General features: G+C 38.4%; 1 protein-coding gene and 1 non-coding gene across 7 annotated transcripts in view; both read left to right on the forward strand.

Annotated features, from left to right (window-relative positions):
- TAFA5 (TAFA chemokine like family member 5) overlaps positions 1–13,998 on the forward strand; it is a 422,687-nt gene that overhangs the window by 242,673 nt on the left and 166,016 nt on the right. The window lies entirely within an intron of this gene.
- Positions 1,409–1,513, forward strand: LOC138716892 (U6 spliceosomal RNA). Its single transcript, XR_011336761.1, has one exon. It is a non-coding gene; the product is annotated as a U6 spliceosomal RNA (small nuclear RNA).

Here is a 13,998-nt window from a genome sequence, read left to right on the forward strand (position 1 = left end):
TGCAATATTAGAATATTTTTAAGGAATGGAATATATAATATTTGGATCATTGCTCATGAGCCCTTATTTTAATTTTTAGTGAACCTTCTTGAGCCTTGGCAGTCTCTTAGTGGTTTTTTTGTTATGACATGAAGTGTGCCAAACACTGTATATACTCATTTGTGAAATAACCAGTGGGTGCTCATCTTATGTTGTCCCTTAGAATATTAATAATTTATATTTGCTCCAACCTAGAAATAATTTTAAAATTAATGTGTTATTAATATATTCCTTTGTTTAGGCAGTGGGGGAAGGATAGGATCTTTGCCTTTGCCAGCACAATATCTATAAAACTTTGTTTTCAACATGATTTAAAGAAATAATAATTTCTTCCTCCCTTTCCTCACCCCAGTTCCCATATATGCATTCACAATTGCATCTATACTTACAGATGCTCCAGAGCATGTACGATGTTTTATTTTCATTCAGCTGCCTCTAGACAACTCTATAACTGTAGATTTTCCCTGTTGCTGACTATGGAAGTAAGATTGTTTCTGTGTCTCATGAGCTTCTCCTTTCTATGCAAGGTACTAGCACAGTTTTCAGCTTGTGGGTCACTTCCCGTTTAGAAATGCACAGAGAACTGAATTTTACTCCAGTTGCTTTAGTTCCTGCTCCAAACTCCTAAGGACAAAATGTGACATTCCAATCAAGTTGAGTAATAGTTCTTATCTAAATAATATCACAAACATGGTAAAATCTTATAAACATACATTTATTTTCTTTGGTCATGAGTGTCCAGTTTCAGTTGGAGACTGACGTGTTGCCAGGGTCAAATGCCACTGTTCAACCCTAAGACAAGTAAGCAATAAAAAACAAACATAGCAGCAGCTTCAGCATTAATAGCAACATTGATCTATCTATAAGAAATACAGGGAGATAAGTTAGGTTTCTCCTCCTGACTGTTAATCCATAATAGGAATAACCAAAGACATGAAAAAGAAGCATCCAGACAATGAAAAATAACGAAGCCTCAAACCAAACAAAAAATAAAATAACAAACAAAACCAACCAACCACCAGACAAGCAGATTGATTAAGACCTTAAAGGAACATTTTCATCAAGAACAAGAGTTAAGGGCTTTAATATATCATAGTGTTTGCTACTTAAATCAAATGACTGTGGTCCCACTTCAAGCACTGCTGCAGTTTTTGGCTCCTCACTGTAAGAAGAACGTTAAACTCTCAGAGTCTCTCCAGAGGAGGGCAAACGAGATGATGAAAGGTCTCAAGGGAAAGACTTATAAAGAGCACCTGGAGTCGTTTGGCTTGTTCTGCTTGGAGAAGGCTTAGAGGTGACCTCGTTGCCATCAACAACTTCATCAGCAGGGGCAGTGGAAAGGGACATGCTGATCTGACTGCTAATCATTGCTTGCTTTGGCAGAACGTATACTAGAATTGGGATGATACAGACAAGTTTACCATGGCCCTTGTGCAAGAATGGCATGCAGATTTATGAAGTGTTCCAACATTATTTTTTTTTTCATAGAATCATGGAATAGTTAGGGTTGGAAGATCCTAAAGATCCTTAAAGATCATCTAGTTCCAACCCCCCTGTCATGGGCAGGGACATCCCACTAGATCAGGTTACTCAAGGCCCCATCCAACCTGGCCTTAAATACCTCCAGGGATTGGGCATCCATGACTTCCCTTAGCAACCTGTTTTGGTGTCGCACCACTCTCACAGTGAAGAAATTCTTCCTAATGTCTAGCCTAAATCTGCACTTCTCCAGTTTATATCCATTCCCCTTTGTCCTGTTACCACAAGCCGTTATGAATAGTCCCTCTCCAGCTTTCTTGTAGGCTGCTTTCAGGTACCGGAAGGTCGCTGTTTTGTTGACAGCCAACTGAATATGAGCCAGCAGTGTGCCCAGATGGCCAGGATGGCCAACAGCATCCTGGCATGTATCAGAAATGGTATGGCCAGCAGGAGTAGGGAAGTGATCATGGCCCTGTATTGGGGACTGTTAAGGCCACACCTTGAATGCTGTGCTCAGTTTTACGCCCCTCGCTACAAGAATGACATTCAGCTGCTGGAGCATGTCCAGAGAAGGGCAATGAAACTGGTGAAGGATCTACAGAACAAGTGCTTTGAGGAGCAGCTGAGGGAGCTAAGAATGTTTAGTCAGGATAACCAGAGCTTAAGGGAAGACCTTATCACTTTTTACAACTACTTGAAAGGAGATTGTAGCAACATGGTTTCTTCTCCGAAGTAACAAGGGATAGGGCAAGAGGACAAGTTGTGCCAGAACGGGTTTAGACTGGATATTAGGAAAAAGATCTTAACCAAAAAGGTTATTAAGCACTGGAACAGGCTACTCAAGGAAATGGTTGAGTCGCCATCACTGGAGATATTTTGAGAAGATGTACCTGTGGTGCTTAGGGACATTTCTTAGTGGTAGACTTGGCAGTGTTAGGTTAACAGTTGGACTAATCTAAGTGATCCTATGAATCTATGATTTGATGATTCTATCTTCTCTCTCTGATGACCAGAAATAGGACATGAATAAATGGAATTAAGCTGTGTCGTGGGAAGTTCAGATTGCACATTAGGAGTACCTTCTCTGAGAGGGTGGTTGGCTACTGGAACAGGATCCGCCAAGGAGCACCAAGCCTGTCAGAGGAGCATCTTGATGATGCTCTTCAACCTATTGTTTAGTTTTAGGTTGTTCTACGAAGAGCAGAGAGTTGGACTCGATAATCCTTAAGGGTCCCATTCAGTTTGAGGTATTCTATGATTCTGAGACTAGATGTGGCATAAAGGTGGAGACCAAGATTTTGAATAATGCTAACATTTTCCACAGAATAATTCATTATTCAGTAGACGTGTAGTAGAGAATGAGTACTGATTGCGGCTTGAAAGTCAGACCAGTATGGGCTTATGGTTTCTTAGGATGATTAATTTTTTTTCTTTTTTTTTTTTTTAGTATATATCAACTACTTCCTAATAGAAAGTAGGTCTGTAGATGTCCTTCCATGATCTGAGAACGTTTACAGAGTATCAAATAAGGGGTGTAGAGGAGTTAGATTTAAATAATAATGTATCTAATTGGCAGATTGTTTTCTACAAGATTCTGAAGCATTATACACCACCCATTGAGAGGAAATGCTTTGGATATATATCGGAAATAGATGTGAGATAAGTGTGAATAAAATGTAATTGAAGATTAAATATTTTTCTAAACCTTGTACCAATAAAAAAGTCACCAAAGTGGAATTACTTTTCAGTCATAAGCATCCTCCTTTGAAGTTAAACCTGGCATCAATGCACCATTTCAGTCTAAGAGATGTCTGTCTTTCTAACTGATAGTGCAGGGAAATAATTAGGAAAGTAGAATTTAATTATGTGATTTGGAAGGTGTCCAGGAACCAGGGGTTAACACTGGTAGTTTTGCAAAGAGTGGTGAGAGAAGCTTAATTGCTTCTAATGCTTAGTGCCTTGCTTTCACATTTCATCTGAAAGACAACACCTTCAGCCTCCCGGTGTTTCATTGGACGCATTAGTTCATCAATGTTAACAGCTTCATTTCCTTTAGTTCCTTGATGCTCCTAAGCAGTCACCCATGTAGTCTAATCCTCTTTCATCTACATGCTCTGATGGCAGTTTCTGCATAGAAAAGTGGTTGGAGGTTATGTGACATTAGATTGTGGAACAATTTTCTGAGGGAGTGGCTAGAAGCATAATTACTACAGACATTTTAAATTGAACTGGGCAAAGTACTAGAGAACATATTATACATTAGCATTAGTGTGCACTGCATCACTGGGTAGAGTATTCTGCACTTGATTTCTTGTGGCAGAGGACTACCAACAATCACAGCAATCTGGTTGCAGCCTGATTCATTAGCTAATATCAGGCAATAGGTCAATGTGATGTTCCTAAATTCAGGAGTTTGGTTGCTGTAAGCTCCCTCTGTGGACAGAGATATGAGATGGGCATGTCAGAGGTCATGTAGTGTTATTATTGGAAACGCCTTCTGAAAGCTTCTCTCTTTTTCTCTCTTATAGGATTAAAGAGAACATAGGATGACTGGCAGAGGAGGTTTTCTGCTTGAATGTAATGTGTGTAAACACTTCAGGCCATCAGCTGCTCCAGTTGCCTTCTGGAAAAGCCACTGTCTTCACTGATTAGAGGCAGTTTAAGGAAAAAAATGTAACATGCTTACATTACCCTCTCTGCTTGTCATGCTAGCTTCTAGTGATCCCCAGAAGAGGGGGAAAAGAGAAACTTTCAAAACTATTCATGTGTGAAGGTGGGCTTCTGTCAGGGCAACATGTTTGTCTCCAGTGAATGCAGGGGAATACAGAGACATGAGTTGTTGTAAATATCTCTGCTATCAAAAGATGAGAGAAAACTATAGCCAAATGATGCTTCTGTCACTATATGAAAGCAGCGTGGTCAAGGAATGCTTCCCCCTCCCCCACAATAGTCTCATTAGGCACAGAGAACTGTAAATGGGGAACCAATATGATTCATTAAAGTGAATCAAGAAAAACTATAATATGGCTAGAAATGGCATTTTAAAGCTATACACCACTTTATTTTTAACTTGCAGAGTAATTCATAGAATCATAGAATAACCAGGTTGGAAGAGACCCACCGGATCATCGAGTCCAACCGTTCCCATCAAACACTAAACCATATCCCTCAGCACCTCGTCCACCCGTGCCTTAAACACCTCCAGGGAAGGTGAATCAACCACCTCCCTGGGTAGCCTGTTCCAGTGCCCAAGGACCCTTTCTGTGAAAAATTTTTTCCTGCTGTCCAGCCTAAATCTCCCCTGGCGGAGCTTGAGGCCATTCCGTCTTGTCCTGTCCCCTGTCACTTGGAAGAAGAGGCCATCACCCTCCTCTCTACAACCTCCTTTCAGGTAGTTGTAGAGACCAATAAGGTCTCCCCTCAGCCTCCTCTTCTCCAGGCTAAACAACCCCAGCTCTCTCAGCTGTTCCTCATAAGGCCTGTTCTCCAGCCCCTTCACCAGGGAAGGGGCGTTAGGGATTTTTGAATGCCTCTTTTTGAATTCTCTGCACAGAGCTGATTCAGAGAAAATATCCTCTTTGATGACAGAACCTTGGAAATCTACCTATTTAAGGTGATGCAAAGGAGCTGGGTTTCTCCTGCTGTTAAAGGTTGAGGTTACACTACAGGGAGAAAAAAGTTTGTGGTGTTAAAGCTGGCATTTTCATATCATAAATAAACTTTAGGTATGACTATATTTTTTATTTGCATAACTTGTTTTACTTGTATCTTACTACATTATTTCTACAATATCATAGGCATGCAAGGTTCTTCATATGCTAGTTTCATATAGACCTAGACTGAAAGCACTTGCAGTCTAATGACACACTGAGTCCTGGTTTGTGTAGTTATACAGGGAAATAAGGATATGTAAATGTTTCCTTTTGTTAGTTATCCAGATTGTGGGGAGTAGGATAAGAACAAAAACTTTCCAGTCTTTGTACTCTCAGATGAGGTGGAAGTGGGAAGGTGAAATTTCCATCCACTTGTTTCAAAATATTTCTTTGGGAGTTTCAGTCATTCTTCTAACATCCTTCCTAGAAAGGTATACACAGAAGACATCTACCCTTTCTCATCTTTTTTGAGAGGGCAAGGTTAACCCTCAATCGAATTTGAAGGGAAAGGATATGCAAGTAGTCAAGGTAGGACCCTAAGGATTAGGTAGGAGAGAAATTACAGAATCACAGAATCACAGAATAACCAGGTTGGAAGAGACCCACTGGATCATCGAGTCCAACCGTTCCCATCAAACACTAAACCATATCCCTCAGCACGTCATCCACCCGTGCCTTAAACACCTCCAGGGAAGGTGAATCAACCACCTCCCTGGGCAGCCTGTTCCAGTGCCCAATGACCCTTTCTGTAAAGAATTTTTTCCTAACGTCTAGCCTAAACCTCCCCTGGCGGAGCTTGAGGCCATTCCCTCTTGTCCTGTCCCCTGTCACTTGGAAGAAGAGGCCAGCACCCTCCTCTCCACAACCTCTTTTCAGGTAGTTGTAGAGAGCAATGAGGTCTCCCCTCAGCCTCCTCTTCTCCAGGCTAAACAACCCCAGCTCTCTCAGCCGCTCCTCATAAGGCCTGTTCTCCAGCCCCTTCACCAGCTTTGTTGCCCTTCTCTGGACTTGTTCCAGAGCCTCAACATCCTTCTTATGGATTATTTATTATTTATTATTTATTAAAAGTGATGGAGGAAAGAATTGCCTCTCCTTAAAGGAGAGGAGAGAAAGAATATCAGAGCTAAACTGTAGTCAGCAAGAAAAAAAGGTGGTATAGTGAAAGCAAAACTGAGAGACTGTGTGATTTCCTGTGAAACCGACTCTCATTTGAAGGGAGAGTGGCACATATGACAAGAAGGGGAAAGAATACATGAAATAAAGAGATGCATTACAAAACTTAATAAGTCTGAAGGTGATAAGAACTTTCTTGTCCATTCCATATTTTCTAAAGCATACAAAAAGTACCCTCTGTTTATTGTTCATGCTGTGAGCTCCCATGGTAAATTCATCTTCTTACATAAAGAAATAAAATAAGCTAGCAGTTACTAACCTTCCTGAGTCAGACTCACCTTCCAGCCAATTAATTACCACTTCTTCCCCTGAACCTTTTCTCCCCATAGCAATCAATAAAGATTTTTTTTTTTTTATTTTTATCATGGATAGAATTGGAAAATACCTCTGATGCACTTTTTTTTGAAGGCATTCAGTCTTCTCCCCTATACTTCATTTTGTACTCCAAAGTTATTCTATATTTCCCTGCATTCTGTGATGCACATTGACTTTTTACCTTTGTGCCTAGTGTCTTTACTACACATCATAATCGCTTGTGTTCGGTCCTTCTATGCTACAGCAGTGGTATTCCTCTGCATCTCTGACACTCTACTAGACAACTGTTTTTGTACATCACCAGGGCAATCGGCACAGACCCATGTCCAGACTCTCTTTGTTGCCCTGCAAAATATAAATATAAATATAAATATCCTCCAATTCAATAATGTTCCCACGTAGCTCCCCACTAATGTTTGCTGATTCAGTGACCTGCAGAGGGGGAGATGTGGGCCACAGGACTGACAGAAGGGCGGCAGTTGAGGAACTGTGGGGCAGTATTGCTGAAGTGGTACATTGTTCATACGAAAAGATGAGGTTTCAGGAAGACGCTCCTAGTGTGGAGTAAAGCAAAGAGATGTAGCAACACAGAGCTACTTGATACAGAGTGGTTGGAAAGAGCTGGAAGAGGGAAGAATGAAAGATAAAGATGTTGGAGAGAGTGGGCCAGGGCAGTATGGAATGAAGTCAGCCCAAAGGCTGGATGTTCCTCACCTCAACAAAGAGAAGATGTAGCAATCTCTATTTTGCATCATAATGTAGAAGTAAATTCTTATTTCTGGTAGAAAAAAGTGAATATTTTTGTTCTAAAAGGATGTTTTGACGCATTGACTAACACTGGCATTACAATAATAACCCACGGAAAAAAAGAATTACCTCTTTTCTATCCAATTATCATTTTTTAAACATTTTTCTTTGTCACTGTTTTGCTGGTTAGATCCTAAATATCTCCTTTAACAGTCCTATGTACTTGCAAGACTCAATCTTCCTTGAGAATTATCAGCTTTATATATGTATATATATGTATTTTTAAAGTTTACTGTCTGAGATGTGTGTAATACAACTTAAAAGATGTTAAGAACAGGCTGTCTTTGGTAACATAGATGTCTTCTACAAAGAGAAGCAAGGATATTTTAAACTTCAGGCTCCAGCACTGCATGCATTACTGAATTTTTAATTTTGTGAAGCATAAAACATTGAGCGTTTGCTGAGAACACTGACCAAGTCTGAGGAGCTTTTTTAAAGCAAGTAGTTACCCTAGATTCAGTATTTGCATTCTTGCTTTAACAGCCTTAAGTCAGAATAATTCAATTTTGACATAAGTTTTGGAAATGTAATCATTATTTACAAGTATAAAGCCAAGGGAAATGCCAACTTTGGAGTGTGGAAAAGAGGGCTGAAGCACCGAGTGTGGGTCCCAGCATAGCCCTGCCTATACGATATATGAGCCAGATTCAGTGTCAACTTCTTGCATGCACTGACACGTCCTCCCTCTGTTTTACTGTGTGGTCATGTGAGGGTGGTACCTGATGGGGTTTGTGCCCAGCTGGAGGTTAAGTTTCCTTGGATAAGACTAACAATGTTTCCACAAAGCAGCTGGAACCCAATTTTAATGTGATATGACTTTGTGAAACTGGATCAAGGATTCACTATGTTTTATCTAATAATATCAAGGTTTTCTCTGTACCTTTGACCTCAGAGGACCTCATAATCTCCCGCAGGTGTCTATTTGTCTCTTTGAATTTGTATTTTTGTACAGTCTCTATCTCAAGTTCAGATTTTCAAATGCAGGCAGCTTGGATAGTAATTTCAGTTTGAATATTAGCAGCTCTCTATTGAAGTGGTGAAGTGGTGAGCAGCAGACAGATAAACTGGTGAAGCCTACTAGCCTCTCAGTTTTGGGGCAAAAGGGGAATTAGGTTTAGAATAGTGGAGTGGGTCTTCACTGTTAGGAAAATACTACTAGGCTTTTAGTGCCAGATTTCCTGAAGAGCAATTCTTAGATTCTGTATGCAAAAGAACAGGGGCTTGCAATTTTGCATTTGTCAGACCTCAGAGGCGGAAGTCTCGGTCTGTATGAGTATTTTAAGTTCCTGACCTCTGTTCATTTTGATTCAAATCAGAACTTAATTATTTTATGATTTCACCTTCATACACTAAAAGGTGCTCTGTTGGTGCTGGCTTCCTTTACCAGTGATATGAACTGCATTATCTGCATTTCTTGGCAGCATCAGGTACTGATCTAGCACATTTTGGTGTATTCGTCTAGATAACATAAAGTGTGGATAGTTTCAAATCTCTTTGCACATTACAGAGCCCTTTGTTTTATTTATTGAGAAACAAAATGTATATGGCAAGTACCATGGTGCCTTCAGTTCTGTAGGTACTTTACTCTGCAAAAGGTTTTATTTTGTCATAACTGCATGGTGGTTTTCAGGTTTACCTCTCTATTAATTTATATATAATTTTATATATAAAAATAGTTTTATGAATAAATACATAGTAAATATAAAATCCTGTTGTATTACTATTATTATGTGGCATTAGGAGAAATAAATCAGGAGCTTAAAGGCCAAAACACAAACCTTTTCCCCAACAATTAGTGCTTTTGCTGCAAATTTACTTGTCTGGTTGAGGATGACTTTGCATGTAAAAAATTCTCTTAAGAGAGAAACTGGACAGTACTGTACTAAGCAACTTATGAGTTGTAATTGTCCTAAGCTGTTAATTATACCCATGAGTATAGTTTCCGGGACAAGCCAAAGGACTCAAGTCAGGTTTAAACCAGTGTAAGAGGCCATTCGTCTATTACAATGGCTAAACTAATTTATTATGAATTAGGTGGTGCCAGTTCTTTGTGTAGGAAATTCTAAAATGACATTGTGTCCACTGTGCAAACAAAGATTATGGAAAGGTTTCTGTACATGAAGCAGTTTTTGCTTCTCTTTCAGATGTTGATGACTATATCTGGAACATGAACGTAAGTTTAGATCCCATTATAGAATTAATAAAGAAGCCTACTCAGACAGAGAGAGACATGATTCCTATCTTGAGATTCTTATAATTTAAGGTTCACATACTTTACCTCTTTAGTCAAATTAAGAATGCTACTGAAGCTAATGAACCTGTTTCCTTGAATTTGAATTTACCGGATCAGTGCACTTTTGGATAGATTGATATAATAAAAAAAAATAATGGAATCAATGCAGTCAAGAGCTTCCCATAAGAAAGAAATTTGGAAAAGGGTTCAGATTCATATATAAAATAATTTCTGTTCTGAAATTCTTTGTATTAATGCTTTCCATTTATTAACTTTTTATGACAATTACTTTAAATTGTGTACTTTTCTCTATAAAGAAATAATCTACTGCAGGCTTTTATTTGGAATAGGGAGTTTTATATGAAAAACATTATGTATGCACAGCTGTGAAACCTTGGATCATCTGTGGATCTAATGTTCTGGATGAATTTGAATTAAAACCAGCAACCAAAATCAGAAAATAATGTTCTTTCAACTGTGGGATTAATGATAATTTGTTTCCTCTAGGGATGTGACCTTCACCTCTGCATCCTTGCCACAGTAATGCTAGATCCCTACTCATGCTTCTTACTGTTCAAAGTTTACAATAGTTGGTTTCTGAATTCCTATTTCATTCAGACACAGTTATTTCTTTCTCCCTTGTGGTTATGTCTGTCCTCGAAAAACATCAGTTATATTCTCACTTTTTCTAGCTCTTCATATAGATATGTCTTACATGGAGTAATTTAGGCTATGTAATTCTGTAGAATGAATCACATGGAATAGCTTTTGGCACACAGGTGAAAAGGACTGCACATGGGAGTTGCTGCAAGTGGCAGTTTGTAATCTGCTGGGTCATGTAAAAAGAGGTTACATAAAATAAGCACATAAATAAAAATAAGACCATAAAAAGACTCAAGGTACCTTTTTTTTAAGGAACAATATACAAAGGCCAATACTTGAGGAAGAATGATAATTTAATTTTATTATACAAATTGATGTTTGCAACCTTACAAAGCAGCATTTCCAACTTAACTTGAAAAAATTACACCTTGAACCTCCTGGTTTGAAAAAAAGTTGTTGTTCTTGCTTACTTGCTTAATGCATTAATCAGCATTATTTGTAAGCATGTACAATACTATATGATAAAATGATTCTGTATTATCACACTTTTTATCAGTGAATGGTCTTTAAAAGATTCTACCAATTTCAAAACAGCATGAGAAAAAAAAATCATGAGAATGGGGTAGACACTCCTTTCCTTCTCTTTACCCTATCCCCCATCTGCTTGGATTTCAACAGTAGAGGCTTCTGCAGAATACTGGAGTATGCTTTCTACAAAGCTATTTGTGTCCCAGATTTGTTGAGTCTAAATACTGCTTTAGCTAGAAAATGGGCCCTGGCGTTTGGCAATCTGTAGCCTTGATAACCATCTGTGTCCATAGTACTTCCATTAATAGGACGTACTATCCTCATACCAGAATTTCATTATGCTGCCGAGGCAGAGTGGCTGAGTAAGTAGAGATAACTAGCAGCTTATATGAGTTCCGTTAAGAACAGGCATAGATATTTTGAGAAAAAATAAGGCATAACTATCTTTAAAGGCCTTTCCTGTTTTTGGCAAGACATTCAGTAGCTACTGAAACCAAATGTTTATGTTTTGTATGTTTTATAAAGATTATTTATCTCCCAAAGTTTTTTATTGTCGCTTTCAGTAGAGCAGTACTGATTTCTGTTTCAAGTGTAGATTGTATAGCTACCATTTTCTAGTGGTCATTCAATAGTACAGTTGCAGATAAAATCACAAATAGAGATCTTTCCTGAAAATTGAGTGTGGCTGCTGGATACGCTTGTATCAGCATTCCATCAACATATGAAGAAAATAACACTTTGCATACCCAGACTCAGAAATTTTTTCCTATCTTCAGACTGGGATAGCGTTCAGTAGCCTGTTAACATTAGTTTTTGTAAGTGATTTTTAGGAAGAAGAATGATGTGTTTGTAAATTATTCTGGCATTGTTTTTTTCTCCCATCACCAAAAGTGTGTCACATCCTGTAGAGCAAAATGAGACTGGGTTCAGGGCAAAGGCTCTGACTACTTAGGTGAGTTAAAATGGGCAAGGTTAGAAAAAAAATGGGTGCATTTATAAATAATGACTGGCAAGATTCTTGTTGTTATTGTTACTCGTGACTGCCTTAGTAGTGCACAAGGACAAACACTTGTAATCCTTCATTATGCTGAACACTGTAGAAGCTCAGAATAGTAATTAGTCCCTCTCCTGAAGAGTTAAATAGAAAGAAGGTGGATAAAAGACCAGGACTTACTAAACAAATCTGAGACCAAAAAATCTCATTCCATTTTTGTCTATTTCTGTAGAGCTGCAGAGGAATTAAGTTCCACTGAGAGGTGGTATAGCTAGATGACAGGAATGTGTGATGAAAAGAGATTCTGAAGCGATAAGGTGTGAAGGGGATACAACCATAGAAAAGACACTGTAAAGTGTGGATATGCATTAAAGCTGAAGACGTGTAAGAGAAGAAAGAGTGAAGAACTTCAAACTAGTCGACACAGAGCAGAGAAAGTCCTAGCAATGTCTTAAGAACGTTTTTGAGTGTCCAAAGATCTCTTCCTTTGCTATTTGTTTATTTACATCTGTTAGTCTCAGGATATTATGCTAGATGGTGATGTTTTCACGATGTTTGCTTTTTGGGGTATTGTTTTCCTTTTTTAAGTAGTGTTATTGGATGCTGGGCTACTATACTTTCATGAAAAATAAGCAAGATTGCAAAGATCGCGCAGAGGGACATAGAGGATGAGGAGAGCATGAAGAAAGGACAAGAAGCTAAACATTGAGGCCCAGTTAACTAAAATTAGAGGTTGGCTAATGAGATGAATCAAAAGGCAACACCAAGCAACTGAATAATTGCAGTGGTAATAGCACACATTTCCAAGAGATTAAAAGCTGTAATTAGCTTTGTATCCTGCTGAAATAAAAGGAACAGGTATGGATTCAACTGTAGATAGGAATAGAATCCCATTTTGTTCTCATATTTGTAATGGATTGGAGAACCTCAACCACGAAGGTGAAACAGGGGAAGTCAATAATGTAATATGTCTCCAAAAATATACATCTTTTTGCCTTCCACTGGGCTGCTCTTGAACATTTTTTGGGGTAAGAAGAATAGTGGGAGGTTTTGCCCACAATGCATGCATCAATCAGCTGTACTAATCTATCTGCTAAAGGAAGATATTAGTGAACTAATTAAGTTAGTCATGTTGGTGCAGCTCCAGAGTTTCCTCATTTTTTTGTAAAAGTAACTTCTTCAACCTTCAGCACTTTTCTCACACACCCATTAACAGATATTCATCCATTATTCATCAGCTTACGAAGAGAAGCTGGAAATTCCATAAGTTATCTAAAATATAAGATAAATATGCCTGCTAGCCAAAGAACTGAGATGGCTAATGTAGCTTCGTAATGATGGGCACTTTTTTGTGTTTTGTTCTGTGTTCTTCTCTTAGAAACTTCTTTCATTCTGCTTCCAATACTGACAACTACTGAGCTCTAGGTTGATGGTTCTTTTGAAATATTTCTAGTTTGATTCCCAGATCTCTCTCTGAGATGATAATAGCTATACTCCTGTGCATCTATAATTAAAGCTGGTTGATTTTTTTTCTACGTGCATTATTTTGTGTTTATTGACATTGGATTTCAGCTGCCATTTTATCATCTGGTTTCACTGCAGTATAAGTTCTCTTTGTAGCTTTCACAATTTTTTTCGTATCACTCAGAATAATGTATTTCCATCAGCATATGCACCTCACTGTTCCAGCTCAGTAAAAGCTGCAGCATCCTGTGTGTTAGTAAAGTTAATACTAAACAAGCTTTACAGTCATGCTGTTTTCTCAGTATAAGAAAGATTATTAGAGTTCAGGTTATGTTTAGCTTTTATAATTTACTTTTTCTGATCTATAGTTCCTTTGTAGAACAAGGATGCTAAAAACAGAGAGAGCATACCTGTGATAAGTTAGTCCATTTAACATAAAGAAACAACACCACCCCCACCATTATTTCAAAATGAACATTTCTAAGATGAATTCGGAACTGTTGTCAGAATATTAACCTTGCAGCTCCAGAATCAAGTCCTTTTTCATGTCTGGTGTCAGCAGTCAATTGCTCTTAGAAAATTTCTTTTTCTTGTAGAATATTCAGTTGAATATGCTGACCAGCATTTAACCTGATTTATTTCCACTTTTTATCCCTTCCCCCTTCCATTTTTTACTTTCCCCTTTCCCTTTCCCTTTCCCTTTTCCCATT

The sequence above is a fragment of the Phaenicophaeus curvirostris genome, chromosome 1 (assembly GCF_032191515.1).
Source record: "Phaenicophaeus curvirostris isolate KB17595 chromosome 1, BPBGC_Pcur_1.0, whole genome shotgun sequence".
Taxonomy (NCBI): domain Eukaryota; kingdom Metazoa; phylum Chordata; class Aves; order Cuculiformes; family Cuculidae; genus Phaenicophaeus; species Phaenicophaeus curvirostris.